Genomic DNA, 21,055 nt, shown 5'->3' on the forward strand with positions numbered 1-21,055 from the left:
GACGTCACTCTGGCGGGGGCGGAGCCGGGCCGCGCAGCGTGTGACGCCGCGGCAGCCGCGCGGAGCCGGGGATTAATGGGAAAAGTTTTGGCAGGAGCCGGAGGCGCCTGCGGAGCCTGCGGGACGGCGGCGGCGGCGGCGCTGGGGCAGCCGAGACAGGTCAGTCCGGGTCCTGGGAAGTGGGTCGGCGGAGCGGCGGAGGCGGGAGAGCCGCGGGCCCGGGCTGAGGCGAGCAGCGAGGCTGGTGCGCGAGGCCCTGCGGGGAGTGGAGTGAGGGGCGAGAGGCGCAGGGGGTCCGCCGACCCGGCGGCCGTCGCTTCCCGTCACTCGGGCCCGGGCGGGCCGCGGCTGTCCGTGGCTCTCCGGGCACGCCGCCCCGCTGCCGTTGCGCCCCTGGCCTTTGGACGCCCGTCGCTTTTCGAGCCCTAACCGTGGGCCTCCTCCCCTCGACCCCCAGACTTCTGCGGCCCCTTCTGGGCCTCGTGTCTTCGCCTCTTCCCACTTCTGTGTTCTGAGAGCCGGCGTCTCAGGCTCTGGGTCCCCTCCCACCCTTGCCTCTCATCTCTTCCTCCATCCCTTCTTTGGTGTCCCCAAAGCCTTGACCCTCTCTGCCCAGGGTCTCCTTGGAGAGCTTCTGCGCCCACCCCCGCCTCATCATCCTTGTCTTCGTCCTCCTATCCTTGCCCTCCCAGTCTTTGCTCTCTTTCCCCATCCCCGTCTTCTCTTTCCTCCAATTGCCTGCCCCCCACCCCCACCCCCGTCACTATTACTCCTCCCCCACAGCTTTCTCACCTTGTTACTTGGCTTTTTCAGCCCATGCCTTCAATCCCTGTCTACCTAAGCCTCTCCTACCCTGGTTCCCCGCAGAAGCCCTGTTTTTTTTGCCCCACTCTCAGGATTTCTTTCTAGTCAGCCCTGTCTCTTGCATTCCTGTCATCCACCTCCCTTTCCCTCCCAGTTCCTTGCCTCTGCTTCTGGGAGAAGCATTAAGCTCCAGACACTACTTTGTTTTCCCATGACCCACAGATGAGATCCACGTGGGGTAGGCTGTGCAGCCCCTTGATTGAAGTAAGGCTCTGAATGTCTGAGGTGAATATAACGTGTGTCTGTGTGGGAGAATTTACTAGGGTGTTGCGTCAGGGATAATGTCCAGTTTATAGACCATTCTCCCAGTCTCAGCTGAGTACTTCCCCTTTATGGGTTTGTTGACTTCCAGGAACCCTTGAGGAGAGACCAGCCGCTGAATTGGGTGTGTGCCAGGGGCAGTTGGAGGCCTTGTCCAACTCTTTTCCCCTTCCAGGAAACAGGGCTTTGTGGCTTTACACTCTGGACATATTATACACATTTAAACCATGATACCCCAGCCTGTCTCTGCCCTTCCTCCCGCCCTCCACCCTATGCCCATCCCAGAGAGCTAAGAGAAGTCTCCAGAGAATGCCTGTGGACCTCAACCTGTTTCCTCTGTACTGGCTCCAGAACATTTTTTTCCTGTTCAAGTTTTGAAACAGATTGCCAGCCTGATAGCCCTGGGGCTGGCAGCTATCTATCCCTTTTGTTATTGGTGGCTCAAACCACCTGCTGCTTTTTCCCTCATGCATCTCTTAACCCACTGAGTGTGTTCTGGGCTTTTGATGTCAAATCACTGAGCAGGTTCTCCTGAAGGTTTTTCTCCCTCTGTTTCCCTTGGGAGCTTCGTTTCCTGTGGCTCTAAGAGGGAGGCTGACACTGAGGCTCTGTTCCCCTTGCCCAGGCGTAGCTGAGGCTATCAGGTCGTATCTGCCGGAGCAGTCTGTGGGTCTGCATTAGGAAGACAGTGCCAGGAGCTTGCCTTGCTTCCAGTCACAGGCATCGTCTTCTCTGGGGCTGGAGAACCCACCATGTTCGTGGTGCATCTGGATGTTTAACCTTCTTGCCAAGGTGAAAGTTCGTCACAAATGTGTTAGTTCAGTTTGAGCTCCTTTCTTTGGTGTTAGTCCTCTCAGGGACTCAGGAGATGTTGAGGAAATAACATATCCTCTGTCTCTGTCCAGTCTGATCTTGAAGGATTCTGAAAGCGTGACCCACTCGCAGGTTCAAAAATGAAAGCCTGTTGTTTCACCTGGCTCTGGGTTTCTGGGTCTCCTCTTTTGAGGATCGTGCTCTCTGCCTTTGAGCCAGAATTGAACACAGAATTGGCAGCCTTCAGGAGCTGTGGTGGAGAGCCAACTGAATCGGCCAGACCAAACTTTAAAGTTTTGGAGCCCTCCTGTGCACAGACCCTTTTCTGTGAGAGTGAATAGGGCTGTGGAAGGCTGAGCCAGTCCCCTTTCCCAAGCAACACTAGGGGAAGGATTTGGGCAGACAGGACCAAAAGGGATCCCTTGTTCCTATAGGAAACGTCCCTCTGGTGAATCCTTCTGATGAAGCTGGGGTTGTGTGTTTGGTGGTCCTTTTGTCCAGCATCTGGCTCCCCAGGAGTTTATCCAACTCTTTTGAGCTGTTTGCTGCTGCTCTGTCTGCTTACCCACTGGTAGCACTCTCCACTGAGGTGGCCAGTAAGAAGGGCCCAAGAGGAAGTCAGGCCCAGTCCTTGGGGAGCAGCTTGGGCACCAGCAGCTCCGGCCAGATAGCTTCTTGCAGTTTGTTCACCCCGTCGTCTTCTGCGTAGGTAGTCGTCATCATCCACGACCAAGTGCCCATTCGGTGATTTTTGCAGAGCTCGGCAGACAGGCCCCTGACATTATCCCACAGATGGGGTAGCCCAGCAGCTCCTTAGTTCAGTGACCCGCTCTTTTGTTCGGCTGCCTTTCTCCTCACCTCTCCACTTCTGCTTTCCTCCTCCAAGTACTCAGGAAGAGTTGCCCCCACTCAGCCTTCCAGTCCTACCTGTGGTCCCTCAGAGCCCGCTCCCCAGGGACCGGTGAGAGGACAGCTAGTGTTGGGCCCTGGCCTGGGAAGCTCGTAGGCCTCTTTTTTGGACAGAATGCCACTGTCCTGGCTGTTGTGCAAGCTGTCCCCAGGGCCTGCAGCTCCCGGCGTGTCCTGGGATGGTGCAGCTTCTCTCAGGAGGGCCTGGCCCTTTGGCTGCTAAAGGCTTCAGCTGTCTTCTGTCACTGAGGCCCACCTCCTAGGGTGCTGCCTGCAGGCTGGGAAGCCAAACTACAGGGCCTTCCTCTGTGCCTTTGGATCCAGAGGGAGGAGCCACTCGCAGCAGCTGAGTTCGGTGATGTCAGGAGAGCTGGGCACACGCTTGAGCCTGGCAGGGAGAAGACGGCCTCTCGCATCAGGTTTCAGATACCGGGTCTTCTTCCGTGGCACATGGCCCTTGGCCTTCATGGCTCAGAGGCTGGTGATGAGGGTGTGACTCCAGTGCTGTCTCCACTGGGCTCTGGTCAAGGAATCAAGTATGACTCAGGCCATCTCCGTTTATGAGCTGCCACCCATGGGGAGTGTTGGACTCCGGCTTCTCCCTCACCTCACCAGCTCCTCCCACCCACCTGGTAGAAGCAGCAAAGCCGGTGTCTGCTGACTTGGAAATGAGCAGATGACTTCCAGGATTGGGAAATATTTGCTGACTCAGGCTCAGAATCACAACATCTCAGGGTATGTGTCAGTGACAGAGAAGGAGCCATCCTGGGAGCACCCTCTGAGCCCTCGTGTTTCATTATAATGTATCAGAGCTGTTTTTCTGACCCCCGGTGCCTCTCAGCTAAAGATGTGCGGTTTCTTTCTCTCCTGCAGCCTTGTGTGGTGTTTTGGGGTATGCACATGGTACTCACGCAGTGGCTTCTGTTCACCGACAGATGAGGACAGATGCACCAAAGAGGTAATCCTGTCTTTCTTACCTCGGGGCCTCTGACAACTGATGGATGTGATTTCTCTAGCGCGGGGTCCCAGATCCCAGGCGCCTGTCACTGCATCTGGTAGTGACAGTAATTAATTAAATAATTATTGAATCTGTGGCTTAAACATGGTTTTTTTGAGGAGCATTAAGCTTTTCACCTTTACACTCACTGAAACATAAACTCCACAAGGGCGGGGTCTTATTTTATTTCCTGTTGTGTCTAGGACAGTGTCTGGTACAGAGGAAATGCTAAGTAAATATTGAATGAATAAAGGTACAGACTTTCTTCTCTGTCCATACGGGTGCCAGGCCACAATGATGGTGTGCACCTTTCTCTTCCATTTATGCAACAAACATTTTTGAGTGCCTGCTGTGCGCCACGTGAATTACTAGGCACTTGGAAAATGATGATGGTAAGAAATTAGATTCTGTCCCTGTTCGTGGGTCTGTAGTTTGCTGGCATGTATGTGGTAGCTGGGCGTGATACGTAGAATTGTTTCTAGCATCTCTGCTGGGATATCAGGTCCTCAGGAGAGTCAGAACAATGCTCCACACTTCCCATTGCTGTTTCCCTATTTGGCTCTCAGGATGCCTGGCAGGTTTTGTAAACTCTCAGAAGGGGAGCGCCATGGAATTCGACGTTCATTGTCCCACCTATCTGGGAAGCCTGGCCGTGGTGGGGTCTCTGCTGGGGGCCAGGGGAAATGTGGGGCTCCTGTTTGATTTGTTTTAATCTCTGAAGCTCAGTAGTTTTAATAGCTGTTTATGGGTTTCACTTCCCTTTCTCTGCCTCTAACACCCCGTGGGTTTTCCTGTTGCCAAACAGGGTGCTGAGCTCATGAGTCTGACAGTCTGTGGGGGTCAGGCTGTTTGTGGATCTTGCAGGAAGGTCTCAGGCAAGGGCCCCTCCTATTAATCCCATACCAAGTCTTTTTCTTTGAAGGAAATGTGAGTGTGGAAGGAGGAAGATTTGGGAGGACTTCTGAGGTTCTCTAAGAGAAGGCAGAGAGGGAAGTTCCCCAGAGTCAGGGAGAACTGCTGCGTTGACTTGATTTGCTTGGTCATTTGTGTGGGCAGGAGCTCGCCACAGTGGCAGCTGTTGTCCATGTCCAGGGTCAGTTGTCCTGTTCATCTCTTAACTTTGAGCTCCCGCCCCCAGCCGGAAGTTTTCTTTCTTTAGTTTCCACTGGCAAAGATGAGGCTGTAGCTTTATTGGATTTTTCAGTGTTAATCTCAAAAAACTGGTGTTGTCATCTTAGTCTTTCCCACCTAAGGCACTTTTTTGGGGCCAGATGCTGTGACAGATGATTTCAGACCTGGTCCATGGCTGTCCTCACGGCCTGGACATATGCATAAAAACGTTTTTTGAACACTGAGAGCCAGTGAGTACTAAAAACATGTGCCGTACAAGGACACTCATTGATAGGAGCGAGTCATTCGTGAGGGTTGGCTTTGTCCTTAAAGAAACCGGGTGTCAGATTGGCCACCTTGAAAGGAAGCTGGTTTATTCTGAAGTCAACTTCATGCTCTTAAAAATTGTTAAGGATGTCATGAACTTTTGTTTACTGTATTGGAAATTAAAACCAAGGCAGTTTTTAAAATTACTAATTTATGAATTCATTTAATATAATAATACAACCATTACATTTATCACAAATGACATTTTAAATGAAAAATAACTATTTTCCAAAACAAAAATGTTGAGAGGAGGACATTGTTTTACATTTTTGCTAATGTCTGGTTTAATAGAAAAGAGCTGGATTCTCACAGCTATTTCTGTGTTCAGTCTCTTGAAGTACAGTCTCAGTTGAAGAATATGAAGAAAATCTGACCTCATACAGATAGGTAATTGAGAAGGAGAAGGGTATTTTAATAGCTCTTGCGGATAATTATGGATATTATTCTTTAATACTGTACCAACACCGGACAAATGGTAGTTTCTTAAAGGTTAGTTGGAATGTGGAGTCTGAAACCTTAACAAACTTCTCATATTTTGTGACATTTATAATCCATTGACCCATCTTGCACTTCGAATGGATCTTTTATTTTGGTCTTTGGAAAATATTGGTTCACTGAGTTATATATATTTTCTAAGTGTTGACATATTTCATTTTACGACATCAGTAAATCGTATTCAGACCACTGTTTTTATCCTTCAAGTATTAGGAAGCTGTGAAGCTCACAATGGTGGATACAAGCTTTCTATAATTTGGATTTTTTCTTGAAAGCTAGATTTGTTATTGTTGGTAACATACTGTCAGTTTCTTTTCTTGAAGTGATAGCTCACTTCATTTTCAAGAAAAAGTTTGTTAAACACCCAGTCTAAATAATCATAATTTATTTGGCTGTTATTCTTTTGTTTCAAGTAAAAATGGTACTTTATGAAGGAAAAAAAAAAGTGGCTAGTTTAGCTTGCAACTCAAACAATTGCACAATTGCTTTTCTTTGGAACAGTCTTGGAACTCCTGATTTATTACAAAGGACATTTAAAAGACATGTACTTGGGACGTTCCTGTTCCTCATGGTCCAGTGGTTAAGACTCCTCCCTTCCACTGCAGGGGGCACAGGTTCAATCCCTGGTTGGGTAACTAAGGCCGTGCATGCCTCGTGGCACAGCCTAAAAAAAGACATGCACTCAAGGGGCATGATTTAATAAAGTTAGTTTTTTATTGGTTCATCTAGGACATTCTTAAGTGAAATTGGCATGTTATTATTTTTCATGATTCTGTGGGTTGACTGGGCTCAGCTGGGTAATTCTAACTTGGGGTCTCTCATGTTGCTGGAGTCAAGTGACTCCAAGGCAGGAGTCATCTGAACACCCAGCGGGTTGGATGTCCACACTGGCTCACTCACTGGCTCACTCACATGGCACTTGATGCTCGGTTTTGACTAGGGTACCTGCACGGGGCCTCTCCATGTGCCCTGTGCCTCTCACAGTATGGGAGCTGTTCTGAGCAGAAATATACAAAGACTGAGTGTACTGAGAGATACAGGCAAGGTTTCTTAGGGCCTCACCTTGGAAGTCATACAGTGTCACTTTGTGTCTTCTTGGTCATGGGACCGGTTCAGATTCAGGAGAGGGCTGCACAGGGGTATGAGCAGCAGGACTCGTGGTTCATTGGGAGGGAGAGAGGCCTCCATGCAGGCCAGGCAGTGCTTTTTATTAGCATTCCTTCTGTGAGGTAACCTGGCCTGTAAATGAATACTCAGAAGGGAAAAGTGTGTTTTCTCACAATTTACATTTCTGGAAACCACTGTTAGGAAACTTCTAGTAGCTTTATAGATGCCATTGAATACCAGGTGAGGAAATCTGCACTCTGTGTTCTTTGGGCAATGGGTGACTGCTGATGGTTTTAGAGCAAGGAGTCATTATGTTAATATTGCACAAAGGTTGACTAAATGGAGATAGAATGAAGGTAGAGAGATCAGGTAGGAGATTACTACAGTTGTCTTAAGTATGAGGAAATTCTTCCTCATGTATAATCTGAGTTCCTCTGGTTGCTGTTGAAATTAATTGATGCTGAGCTGCCAGCCACACAGATTAAGTACACAGAGCCTGGGTGGAGTAACGCACACACACAGATACACAGGTGTTGTTTAGGGGTGCTGATACACCAGAGAGGTTAAAGGGCTCACGAAAGTTAGAAGGCAACTGAATTTAGGTTTTATTGGCAAGACACATTAAAAAATCCATAATTTATCAAATAAGAAGCAGGAAAGATAAAGCTTCATGTGACACCATTGACAGTTTCAGTATCACCAACCAAGAGGAAGTGAGGAAAAGAGTGAGAAGAAGGGGACAGATGAAAGGATGGGAGGGAGAGGGATGAAGACGGGGAAGGAAGAGGGTTGAGGGGGGAAACAGCAAACAGAGGGACGGAGGACGAGGCTGGAGGAACGGCTTGAGACCCAGCTAAGACTGCTCTCACGGGTCTCCAGCCTTAGGGCAGGGGCTGGCAGCTCCCGCAGTTCCCGGGGCCCTGGCTGCCGTTCGGCACCTCATGCCCTTGACCTGTCTCTGTGGCTCTTTGCTGTCTGAGAAGACGCCCGGGGAAGTGCTGGAGCGGCATTAGTGTTGGGCAGAGCTGGATGTGACTCTTAGCGCTCAGGGTGTGGGGTTGTGACTTGGAGACTGAGGAGCCTCCGTAAGTGCTGGTTTCTCCAAGCCAGGCTCCAGGGCCCTGAGCTCAGGAGGAAGTGGTTTCTTGCACCAGGCCCCTCCCCCATTGACAGGAGTCTTCATCTGCTCCTCAGGAGTTCCTGGAGTTCCGGGCAGTATGTTGCTCTTCTTTTCCTTTCACGTGTCATCTGCAAAGCCTGACTTCTCCCAGGCCTTGGTGTCGTCTCAGCAGCTCTGAGACGGGAAGGAAGCTCCCCTTCCCCAATTATCTACAGCTCACAGCAATACAGCTTTGAAAGATTTCCCGCATGGGACGGATCCTGAAGGGAGAGTCTCCCAGGTATTATGGGAAAATGACCTCATGTTTAAGTTCATTTCTTTATTATTGTATTGTTAGGGACCTAAAAACAGATTTTTGTTGCTTTTCTTTGTAACCTGCTATAACTCTTTGGTCCTTATCTTATGACTGCTTTTGGCATTTCCTTCATCCAAGAATTGTGACCTCAGTGGCCCAGAGTTTCTTGGCTACCTCTCTGCTGGAAGCACAAGCCAGCTCTGCCTGCAGCGGGGGCCAGGCAAGCTGCTCTGCGTACATAGCTGTCTGCGGCCCACTCGCCTCCCAGACAGGCCGTCCTTGAACTTGCCAGAACCCAGAGCTCACTGATCATCCCTTTTTCCAAACAAGCAGGCCAGGTGTGCCTTTACTGTTTCCCTTAATCCCATAAAGCATTCCGTGCTTGTGACCGTCACTCTTCTTTCTTCACCTCCACTTCTGTTTTCTCTGGCTTAGGATTTCTCAGCCCCAGCACTGTAGACATTTTGGGCTGGTACCTCTTTGCTGTATGGGCTGTCTGCATATTGTAGGATGTCAGGCATCATCCCTGGCTTCTACCCACCAGAGGCCAGTTTTACCCCCCCAACCTTGGTGAAAACCTAAAATGTCTCCAGACATTGCCACATGTCCCCTTGGGACAAAGTCACCCCTGGTTAAGAACCACTCCTCTGTCATTTCCCTATTAAATATTTTTAGCCAGCTGGATCCACTGGTGACCCAGTGGATCAATAAAACCCATGAGATAAGCATATCGTTCTTACAGTGGAAATTTATCATCCTCAGTCACCTCCCTGAGCCCTTGAAGGCTTTGAGGGGAATGAGCAGCACATTCCAACCAAGAGCCGTGTGGTGCTGCACAGCAGAGGGACCGTGTCCCAGGTATAAAGCCGTATCCTGAAGCGGCTGTGTTTATCTTGCTTTGCCTTTCTGTGTCTTTTGATGTCTGGGCAGAAGCCACCTTGCTGTAACTCCCAGAGGTGCCGTGTGGAGCAGAGTGGGTAACATGCAGCATTTGGACTGTCGTTAACCTGGCCCTTCCTGGCATCAGATAGCACCAGCTGATCTGGAACTTCTCTCTAGACTCAGATGGGTTCTCACAGCCCTCCTCCCAAGTCAGGTCTCATGGGAGAAAACTTACCTGCCATCCCAATCTCGAGCTTGTTCATCTGTCCAGATCATTTCTTTGCAGCTTCCCCTCCTGACTTTCCTGGTGGCTCAGACAGTAAAGCCTCTGCCTACAGTGTAGAAGACCAGGGTTCAATCCCTGAGTAGGGAAGATTTCCTGGAGAAGGAAATGGCAACCCACTCCAGTATTCTTGCCTGGAGAATCCCATGGACAGAGGAACCTGGTAGGCTACAGTCCATGGGGTCACAAAGAGACCGACATGACTGAGCGACTTCACTTCTTCTTCTTCCCCTCCTGTAAAGGCTTTCGGGATAGTCCAGAGACCCTGCTGGGTTCCCTTGACCCTCAGCATATGCATCCTGAGATGGACTTCTGCATGGTCCTCCGGGGACTTCAGGTTGGAGAAGAGAAAACTACCCTTCCCTTCTAAGAAGGCCCTTCAAAGGCCAAAGTGCTCAGTTGCCTGAAAATAACTCCCCACCCCCCTAATTAATAGTATCCAGTTAGAGCAAAAGAAAGACCCTGATCTAGGACCTTGCCAAGACTCCAGACCTGACTCTTCTTTGCTAGAGACCATTGGTCTGCTGCTGCTGCTAATTTGCGTCAGTCGTGTCCGACTCTGTGCGACCCCATAGACGGCAGCTCACCAGGCTCCCCCGTCTCTAGGATTCTCCAGGCAAGAACACTGGAGTGGGTTGCCATTTCCTTCTCCAATGCATGAAAGTGAAAAGTGAAAGTGAAGTCGCTCAGTCGTGTCCTACTCTTAGCGACCCCATGGACTGCAGCCCACCAGGCTCCTCCGTCCATGGGATTTTCCAGGCAAGAGTATTGGAGTGGGGTGCCATTGCCTTCTCCGGACCTTTGGTCTAAATTTCTTCCAAATTCTTGGCACCTGCCTTCCGTGGTGGTGGACTGAGTAATGGCCCCCAGAGATATTCAGGCCATAAGCCCTGGGCCCTGTGGGCATTGCCTTATATAGCAAAATGGATTTTTCAGGTAAGGATTTTGAGATGGGGCAATTAACCTGGCTTACCTCCATTCCAGGTGATAAAGAACCCTCCTGCCAATGCAGCAGATGTAAGAGATGCTGGTTCAATCCCTGGGTCAGGAAGACCCCCTGGAGAAGGAAATGGCAACCCACTCCAGTATTCCTGCCTGGAGAATCCCATGGACAGAGGAGTGTGGTGGCCTACCATCCATAGGGGCGCAGAGAGTCGGACACGACTGAGCAACTGCGTGCACAGCACACACACCCTGGCTTACCCTGGTGGGCCTGAGTGCAACCACAGTGTCCTTCGAAGAGGGAGGCAAAGGGAAAAGGCGTGTGACTGCCGCAGCAGGATGCTCTGCTGCTGGCTCAAGGATGGGGGAGAGGCCAAGGAATGCTCGGAATGCAGCTGTGTAAGCTAGAAAAGGCCAGGAAACAAATGCTCCCCTAGAACCTCTGGAGGAAGTGCGGCCCGCCAGTACCTTGATTTTGCTCCAGTGAAACTAATTTTGGTTTTTTGACCTTCAGAATCCTAAGAGAATAAATGTTTTGTTTTAAGCCACTGAGTTTGTGGTGATTTGTTACAGTGGCAGCAGGAAACTGCTACAGGGCTTATCCATCTCCAAGCACAGGTAGTGACTTGGCTGACCCTTGTTCTTAGTCTGAGGCAGTTGTAGAGCATCCGTTTTATGGCACTTGGAGATTCTAGGTCCAGCCTTTTTGCAAACTAATATTTAAAGCAATATGCTGTCTGTAGCTCAGTCGGTAAAGAATCTCCTGCAGTACAGGAGACCCAGATTCAATCCCTGGGTTGGGAAGATCCCTTGAAGAAGGAAATGGCAACCCAGTCCAGTATCCTTGCCTGGAAAATCTCATGGACAGAGGAGCCTGGTGGGCTGCAGTCTATGGGGTCGCAAAGAGTTGGGCACAACTGAATGACTAACACTTACTTACTTACTATCTGGGGTAACCTTTTGGGGAGTTCTTGGGGGCAAAAGAGAAGGCCTCAGATAGTATGTGCTCCTTGCTTTTGGAACTCACCCCACACCTTCATTCAGTGTTGAGGATCCAGGATTAGTTTAAATCTGACCCTGGTTCCCTCTTCCCCTCCGCTCTTCCTCCCATTCATTCAGTCGGTATTTACTGGCTCCCTCCTAGGTGCCAAGCTCTGTTCCAGGCACTGGGAATGAAGGAGTGAACAAAGCAGATAAACAGATCTCCTGCTCGCCTGGTGGTTGTGGTGGGGAAGGAGGAAGAGCCAGAATTAAGTAAATAGCATGTCAGATGGTGAGAAATGCTATATCAAAAAATAAAGTAGGAAAGAGGTCATGGCAGTTTGAGATAGAGGGCTTGAGGAAGGCCTCGCCGAGAAGGTAATATTTGAGCCCAAAGAGGAGAGTGAGTCATATGGGGGAAGAGTCTTAGAGGCAGAGGGAAAGGAAGTGCAAAGGCCTTGAGGCAGGAGCCTGGCTGGTGTGCTGGAGGAGGAGCCAGGAGGTCTGGTGGCTAGAGCAGTGCAGGAGGAAGAGAGCAGGAGAGGAGATCAGAGGCACGCCTAGGGCCAGGGCCACGACCCTGAAATGCCATAAGAATTTCTCCACATGGGCCCTTCCTCCGTTCCTCCCTCGCCTCCCCCCCCACCTCTCTGCCTCTGTGTCTGTGTCCTCAGCTCCTTTCTGTAGAACACTTGTCACATCACACCAGTGGAGTTCCATTCAGCCGCTCAGTCGTGTCCGACTCTTTGCGACCCCATGAACCGCAGCACGCCAGGCCTCCCTGTCCATTACCAACTCCTGGAGTTCACTCAGACTCACATCCATCGAGTCAGTGATGCCATCCAGCCATCTCTCCTCTGTCGTCCCCTTCTCCTCCTGCCCCCAATCCCTCCCAGCATCAGAGTCTTTTCCAATGAGTCAACTCTTTGCATGAGGTGGCCAAAGTACTGGAGTTTCAGCTTTAGCATCATTCCTTCCAAAGAAATCCCAGGGCTGATCTCCTTCACAATGGACTGGTTGGATCTCCTTGCAGTCCAAGGGACTCTCAAGAGTCTTCTCCAACACCACAGTTCAAAAGCATCAGTTGTTTGGTGCTCAGCTTTCTTCACAGTCCAACTCTCATATCCATACATGACCACTGGAAAAACCATAGCCTTGACTAGACGGACCTTTGTTGGCAAAGTAATGTCTCTGCTTTTCAATATGCTCTCTAGGTTGGTCATAACTCTCTTTCCAAGGAGTAAGCGTCTTTCAGTTTCATGGCTGCAGTCACCATCTGCAGTGATTTTGGAGCCCCAAAAAATAAAGTCTGACACTGTTTCCCCATCTATTTTCCATGAAGTGGAGTAGCAGCAAACAGCTTAAAATACTAGAAGAGGGAGAAAGGCGCCTTCCTTTTTCTGAATAATAAAAGCAACTCCTGAGGAAGGCGGTCCTCTGCTCTCAGCGGGCAGGTCTGGGTGGCCCCTGAGGGTCCTCCCTCCCCTCATCCAGGCCCCGAGGCTGCTGCCCACCCCGCTCTGCCACCTTCCTGGTGTGGAGCCTGCCACCTTGCATGCTTTCTTAACAGCCCCGCACCTCCTGGCTCTCCCCCGCCCAGAGCAGCACGGTGGGTGCCTGGGGGCTCCCGGGGCGGGGGGCATGCGAGCTGGGCCCCTGCCTGTTCACGGCTGTCCCCTGGGCCCCCAGCCTCACAGCCCCAGGTCCCTGTGCCACAGAGTCTCCCTCTCCTGCGAGTGGCCGTGCCAGACCTCAGGACTCTGCCTCCGCTCAGTCCTCCCGGCGCAGCTGGGATTTCGAAGAATCAGATTCCAGAACGTCTAGTATGCCCAGCCTGAAGAGTCACTCTCCCTGGATAGTGACCCAGGACAGTTCTGGTGCTCCGGCAGCTTTCCAAAGTGACATTTTGACAGCTTTGATGTCACTGGGAGGTTGGGTACAGACTGTCTTCACGGATTAAATCCTTCATGCCTACGTCCCTGATTTTAGAGTTAGTCCTAGGTGACTCTGTAGAACCTGTTCTGAGTAATGGCACCATGGGACTTCGCTGGCAGTCCAGTGGTTGAGACTCCACGCTTCCACTGCTGGGAGCGTGGGTTCGATCCTTGGTCAGGGAACTAAGATCCTGCATGTCATGTGGTGCAGCCAAAAAGGATAAAAAAATACATAAATAAATAATGGCACCAAATCAATTGCCATTGAGAAATGAGAAGTCAAATTGACCAATGATAACTTTGCTTTCCCAAGAGAAAATCACTAGGTAAATAAATTCCCAAACTGCAGGCTGCATCCAGTCAAAATTGTATTAATCCAGTCCTGTTTACATGCTGTTACAACGTGTGATTCCTGTAACTTCTTTTCTGGCTCTTTAACACTCCAGTGTATTTACATCACCTACGTATAGTTTGCCTCCTATAATCCTCGCAGTGGGTCACCTTTTAGAAAAACATTTTGTCTGTTTTTTAGCCCATTCCCTGACCCAGTGGACATACATGCCCCAGGCCTGCCTCTTCCCCGCCCGCCCACCGTGGCTTTGTCCTCTGCACCATAGGACCGTGTGCTGTGGACTCGCGTGTGTGCCCCCGCCCTGGGCACCTCGTGGATAACCAGGGGGTACCTCTCGCGAGCTGCCTTCAGTACTCCTAGGGCTTCTGCCCGCGTGTTGCTTCCTGTCTGCGGACTGCAGCCTGAACTTTGCCTTCCTTTCTGCTTTCTGCTTCCATTGTGAGAAAGAACCAGTCCATCCATCCTATGGATGGATGAGTCAGACACCTTGCTGAGTCACAGGGGAGCAGCCTGCCTTGCATGGTCATGTCAGTCCTGATGGGTGTTCCCAGCCCCATCAAAGGTCTTCCCAGAAGCTGGCTGCTTGCAGGGCCAGTGCCGTGTGCAGAAAGGCTCACCGGGCACTTGCTGGATGGACGGGAGACTGGATGGCTGGCCTAAGTGGCCCTCTCCCCACAGAGCGACGCTGGAGCCAGCCCACCACAGAGCCGTCTGGCAAGGCACCTCGGGGAGCAGTCAGAAAGCTGCCGTGTTCTCTCTAGGACCCTTTCCCAGTTGTTGCCCCTCCCTCTGGTTGAGGCTCAGTGGAAACATCCGAGATTTCTGGCTTTGGCGGTTTCTCTCAATTGCCTCCTTCTCCCTGCTCCCTCCACGGGGCGTCTAGTAAGGCTCCCTTCTCGCACCCCTGGCTTTGCACCTGCTGGGGTATATGATGGTGGGGTGACTGCCTGCAGGCTAGGCTCTGACCCTGACTGTGGCCTCGTCAAGAGCTGGGCTCACCTGTGTCTAAGCCCCTTTCCATCCCCAGCAAACGTCAGTAGATATCTGAGTGGTAGCTGAGTCGAATATGTGTTGAATGCACTGTACTCATCACATCCTGTCACGGTACCTTGTTTCACCCACACCTCCCTGAGAGGTAGAAATCATTGTACCGTTTTACAGATAAGAATGCTAAGGCTCAGACTGGTTAGGAAAGCTGCCCGAAGCGGCACAGCTAATAAGTGGCAGAGCTGAGATTTGAACCCAGGGGATTGAAGCCTGCTTATTTGATCGCCACGCAGCAGGGCCTCCGCTCAGAGGGGTGACTGGCCAAATCCAATTCTTCCACTTCGGAAAGTACCTGCCTGACCAGCCAGACTAATGTTGCCTTAGAGAACACTCCCTGCTTTCGAGCACAGCAGAGCCTCTTGTTGGTCACTGAGCAGAAGCAGAGCATTGGCAGGCTTTGGGTCCCCCGCAGAGCCTCATTTCAGGTCAGCGGGCAGAGGAGGCCCTGAGAATGACTGTACTTAGTGACTCCCTGGATCTGCCCCAAGGCAGTGAGCAAGCCCCCTAGAATCATAAGAATAACCAGCCAACTGTTGGGCCAGGCACGGAGGGTGGGACGGGCTTGTAGGAGCCGGAAGCAGTCCCTGCTGCAGTGACAAACCCGCCCGCTTTCAGCCGAGTGAAAGAGGAAAAAGAAGAGGGCCCACGTGTGCACACATGGAGAGAACGGAGGAAGGGAAGTTGTCCCTGTTCAGATTCTCCCTCGGGCCAGGCGTTACCCTGCGGAAGAGCTCGCTACTCTCACACTGTGGACATGGTGTGTTGGATGAGGAGGTATAGGTATAGGATCAGAGAAGCTGAGCAACTCGCTCAGGTCACACAGCTGACAAATGATAGAGCTGGGGTTGAGCCCTTTGGAGCCCGTGTTCTTCTCAGCTCAGTGACTCTGCCCTCCCTGCTCATGTCCCCTTAGCCTGAGCTTTCTAGGTGTGTACAAATGAGTGCCAGTTTGCATCAGCAGGCTGGGAGCAGAGGCAGAAGGGGACTCGGGGCTCCTGGCACCTGTCTTGCTCAGCAGCACTGGCCCTGCCTGCATCAGGAGAACGTCTCGGGCTCAAAGCAGCAGTGGCATTCCATTTTCCTCCTTTCTTGTACCTTGCCGTCCCTGGTTTATTTTGGGAGAGCTATATTTATTTCTGCTCCCACTTCCTTGCTGGAGGCAGGGGTTGGTGTGCAGGGAAGGTGTTGGGAATCAGAGAGACGGACCTGAGGGACATCTTTTCAGGGGCCCTCTGAGGGGGCCTTGGCTGGACCCTGGGGGCTGGGCCTTGATGGCCGTTCCTCCACCCAGCTGTAGGAGCGGAGGTTCTGGAGAGGGGACTGCTACACTCCTTATTTCTTTGGCTTCTCAGAAGGGAATGGGCTTTCACCTAGAGCAGAGCAGGAAGGAAGTAGCATGTGGCACTCCCTGGCAGCGTCTAAGGATAAGAACTTTGAGGGAATGTGAGGTGCTGGTTAAGAGCCAGACTGCTTGGAACTATATTCTGGCTCAAGTCACCTTATCCCTGGATGGCTTTCCCATCTGTAGCAGGGGGAGGTAACTATAGACCTTACCCCTCAGGGAGGACTTAAGGATTAAAATTGCTTTTAAAATTACATGTTGAGGCACAAAAGAGACATTCATTGAGTGTTTTGTTTCATTGGCCCTACCACATGGCTTACCAGATCTTAGTTTCCTGATCAGGGATTGAACCCAGTCCCTGGCAGTTAAAGCATGGAGTCCTAACCACTGGATCGCCAGGAACGTCCCACTTGCTGACAGCTGAGTGTTTTATTGTTAGCATATCTCTGCACTGTCAGCGTCCAGCACCCTAGGGGATGCCAGTAAACACTGGTTGGACTGAACAGAACTTCAAGACTCTTGGTCTTCCTCTCTGCATCTGAGTGTTGGCTGGTGCAGGTATTGACTCCTGTGGGACCTTGCTGGGTGATGCCTATGGCAGCTGGCTGAGGGTCACCCCCACCCTCCCCGGCCTGGGCCCTGGAGGAGGCAGCCAAGTCAGGTGAGGCATTGTCCAGCCTGAGGATGTCAGGGCCCTGTTTTTCCTTTCATAGTTTTCTGAGGTTCTGGCTTTGGGGTGTGAGCTCTGGCAGGGTTGGGACCTATGTCCCATGGATGCAGTCACTGCTGGCTGGTTCTGTGTGGTTGGGCCTGAAGTTTTAGAGGAGGGGCTTGCCACTAGCAAGCTGTTGAACTCTCTAATAACAGTGAAAGACACCTTTGGAAACTTGTATCTGGGGACTTAGGACTTAATCAGATGTAACCAATGTATGTGGGCTTCTCTTGTGGCTCAGTTGGTAAAGAATCTGCCTGCAGTGTGGCTGATCTGGGTTCGATCCCTGGGTTGGGAAGATCCCCTGGAGAAGGGAAAGGCTACCCACTCCAGTATTCTGGTCTGGAGAATTCCATGGACTGTATAGTCAGTGGGGTTGCAAAGAGTTGGACACCACTGAGCAGCTTTCACTTTTGTGCATGTATGTATATGTATGTGCTTAGTCGCTCAGTTGTGTCTGACTCTTTGCGACCCCATGGACTGTAGCCCACCAGGCTCCTCTGTCCATGGGCATTCTCTAGGCAAGAATACTAGAGTGGGTTACCATGCTCTCTTCCAGGGGATCTCCCCAACCCAGAGATTGAATCCAGGTCTCCTGCATTGCAGGAGGATTCTTTACCATCTGAGCCACCAGGGAAGCCCATATATATATACATGTTAGTCACTCAGTCGTGTCCAACTCTTTGTGACCCCATGGACTGTAGCCCACCAGGCTCCTCTGTCCATGGGATTCTTCTGGCTGTCCCCACAAACCAAAAGCCAGGATTGTGGGAATTTGGGGAACTTTTTTGGATGTGGGGCTGGCATTCAAGCACAAGAATTTCTCTATATGTGGTTTTTAATTTATTTTAAAATGTTTTAACTATGTAAATAATGATTATTCATTGTAGACAATAGGAAGATACAGATTATTACTGAGGAAAAAAAGTCATACATGCACACACCTGTGGTCAATTAATCTACGACAGAGGAAGCAACACTGTACTGTACGATGGAGAAAAGACAGTTTCTTCAATAAGTGGCGCTGGGAGAACTGGAAGCCACGTGTAAAAAGAGTGAGATTAGAACATTCACTCACATCATATACAAAAATAAACTCAAAATGGTTTAAAGACCTAAATGTAAGACCTGAAACCACAAAACTAGAAGAGACCATAGGCAGGATACTCTTTGACATCAATCATACCAGTATTTTTCTGGATCAGTCTCCTAAAATAAAAAGCAAATGATAATAAAAACAAGAATAAACAAATGGGGCCTAATTAAATAGCAAAGGAAATCATCAACAAAACAAAAAGATAACCTACAGAATGGGAGGAAATATTTGCAAATGATGTGACCAACAAGGGTTAATACCCAGACTATATAAAACATACAACTCAATATTAGAAAACAAACAACCCAATCAAAAAATGGGTAGAAGACCTGAATAGACATTTTTCTAAAGAAGACATGCAGATGGCTTACAGGCACAAGAAGATGCTCAGCATCACTGATTATTAGAGAAATGCAAATCAAAATAACAATGAGCTATCATGTCAGGCCTATCAGAATGGCTATCCTTAAAAAGTCTACAAATAATAGATGTTGGAGAGGATGTGGAGAAAAGGGAACCTTCCTACACTGTAGGTGGGAGTATCAATTGGCACAGCCACTATTTAAAACAGTATAGAGGTTCCTCAAAAAACTAAAAATAGAACTACCATATGATCCAACAGTTCCACTTTTGGGTATGCTGCTGCTAAGTCACTTCAGTCATGTCCGACTCTGTGCAACCCCATAGACGGCAGTCCACCAGGCTCCGCTGTCCGTGGGATTCTCCAGGCAAGAATACTGGAGTGGGTTGCCATTTCCTTTTCCAATGCATGAAAGTGAAAAGTGAAAATGAAGTCGCTTAGTCGTGTCCGACCCTCAGCGACCCCATGGACTGCAGCCTTCCAGGCTCCTCCGTCCATGGGATTTTCCAGGCAGGAGTAATGGAGTATAGATCCAGAAAAAACAAAAACGCAAACTCAAGAAGATACCTACACCTCAATATTCGTAGCAGTACTCTTTATAATAGCCAAGGTATAGAAGCATCCTGAGTGCCCATCAGTGGACACATAGATTAAGAAGGAGGGTATACATTTACAGTGGAACATTACTCAACCCTAGAAGAATGAAACTCTGCCATTTGCTGTAGCATGGATGGGCATAGAGAATATTATGCCTCATAAAATAAGTCAGACAAAGACAAATACTCTGTGACATGATTTATATGTGGAATCTAAAAAGTAATACAAATAAATGTATACCCAAAACAGAACAGATTTGCCGATACAGATAACAAATTTGTGGTCACCAGAGAGGAGAGGGGAGGGAGGAGAGGGCAAATTAGGGGCCTGGGATTAAAAGGTACAGACTACTGTATATAAACTATTAGAGCAACGAGGGTATATTGTGTAGCACGGGGAATTATAGCCATTATCTTCTAATAAATTATAATGGGGTATAATCTGCAAAAATACTGAATCACTATGCTGTACACGTGAAACTAATATAATATTGCATATCAACTGTACTGCAAAGAAAAATTTTAAAAGTCATACCTAGGGAATTCCCTGGAAGTCCAGTGGATAGGACTCAGCACTTTCACTGTCGGGGCCCCAGGTTCAATCCATCTTCCGGGAACTAAGATCCCATAAGCCAAGAGGTAGGACCAAAAAAATCAAACATAATTATGCCATCTGTAAGTGACTGCTATAAATTTTTATCTTTGTTCATTCATTCGTCTATTAATGAATATTATCTTTTGGTGAAGAATGTGGGTAACAATCTCTCACAAGCCAAGGACTGTGTTCTTTGAGGTTTTAGTATGATTGTATATACCTAATCTTTTTTTCTTTCAAAAATGGTGTGTTGTTTCTCAGTTTTATGAATTGCCTTTCCCGTTTCTCAGGTGGTTTCATTATGTCTCTGCTCTCTGACCTTCCTTGCCTTTTATGAGTGAGCAAAGAAAGGTATTTTGCCCAAAGAGAGGCATTTGGGAAGAGCCACCTGTTGGTGTAGTTGCTTGAAGGGTGGATGGCAGGGAGGTGTGTGAGCTGTGTCTCTGCCTCTCCGCATCCGTCCCTGTCTGCTGTCCCTCCCCACTCCTCTGCCTTTCTTTTTCCTCCTATGCAAACCCAGGAAAGGATACTGCCCCCAGTCTGAAGGTTTCTTTTCATGGCTTTCAGAGGAAAACCTCTCAAGAGCTCAGAAAAAAAAGTACACAGAATGAAGATGGGAAGGGTCGTGCCCAGCAAGGGGTGGGCTGGGGAAGAGTGGCAGACCGGAGGGCCTGGGTCCCTGCCATCTTGCAGCAGAGAGAAGACACTGAGTGCTGGGCGGAGCGGAGGGGGCGGGGCAGCTGGCGGGCAGCCCCCAAGGTGGCCGGGAAGAGCCTGACGTTCAATGTAAGCGGCCCGGATATGGGCGGAAGTAAGGGGGAAGGAATTACATCTTGAGGGGACACACTCCTCCACCCAGGCCCTGCTCTTTCCATGAACCTCTGCCTGTCTACTTTCCCCACCTGGCAGCGCCTAGGCTGGGTAGTTTGACGGGGCTGACATACCCAGCCACAGAGCTCCACCGACCCTGTTCCCTGGCCCCTCCCTGGGCAGTGGGTGGGGATCTGAGCACGTAGTCAGGCTTGGAAAAGATGTCCCCAGCATCCTCAGAGTTGGGGGAGATGTCCCCGGCATCCTCAGTTGGGGGAGATGTCCCAGGCATCCTTAGAGTCGGGGGAGATGTCCCCGGCATCCTCAGAATCGGCCGCTCAGATTCCATTCTAAAACGACAGCTCAGAGCTGGGGGGAAATTGAAGGTGGGGTGTTCTAGGAGGAACAACGATCCCTCCACTTCACTTCCTCTCGAATAAAGTGGGGTCTCTGGCATTAGGTGAGGAGGAGGCCTCTGAGCCCTGAGGGTAGGTAACACTTGGCATCTCAGTCTTTTTCTGAACTACTCTGGTCAGTACACAGACTGGTGTTTCATGGAGGGGGTGGCCAGGACTTCACGCTTGTGAACAGGATGATTTCTGTAAGCCGTGTGTCCCTGTGGGCCTCTCTGGGTCATGCGTGTTCTCCAGTGGAGCCCAGTCCTGGCGAGACCTGGTGGCCGGCCCCTGGGCTACAGAGCAGAGCAGCTTCCTGTGCAGCCCCTCAGAGCCTGTGGTGCTCCTCGCCCCTCCTCCACCCCTGAACTATAATTAAGTCCCTACATGAAACTGTATCCCTCAGCTGACACACGCTCAGAACCGCAA

At 50.2% G+C, this 21,055-nt stretch overlaps 1 protein-coding gene across 6 annotated transcripts in view; it reads left to right on the top strand.

Annotated features, from left to right (window-relative positions):
• The window catches only part of PPARD (peroxisome proliferator activated receptor delta), an 85,440-nt gene continuing 64,385 nt past the window's right edge, over positions 1–21,055 (top strand). For 3 of the 6 annotated variants that reach the window (XM_086371298.1, XM_086371300.1, XM_086371302.1), the window contains exons 1-2: positions 7–159; positions 3,721–3,805. The gene's annotated coding sequence lies outside the window, so the exon portion shown is untranslated. Of the gene's footprint in view, positions 160–3,720; positions 3,806–21,055 lie in introns of all 6 variants that reach the window. The other 3 variants (XM_086371301.1, XM_086371303.1, XM_086371299.1) reach the window with 3 other exon arrangements.

Source organism: Bos grunniens, chromosome 23, assembly GCF_055505025.1.
Source record: "Bos grunniens cultivar Pamir isolate PY7600 chromosome 23, Bosgru_T2T1.0, whole genome shotgun sequence".
NCBI lineage: Eukaryota > Metazoa > Chordata > Mammalia > Artiodactyla > Bovidae > Bos > Bos grunniens.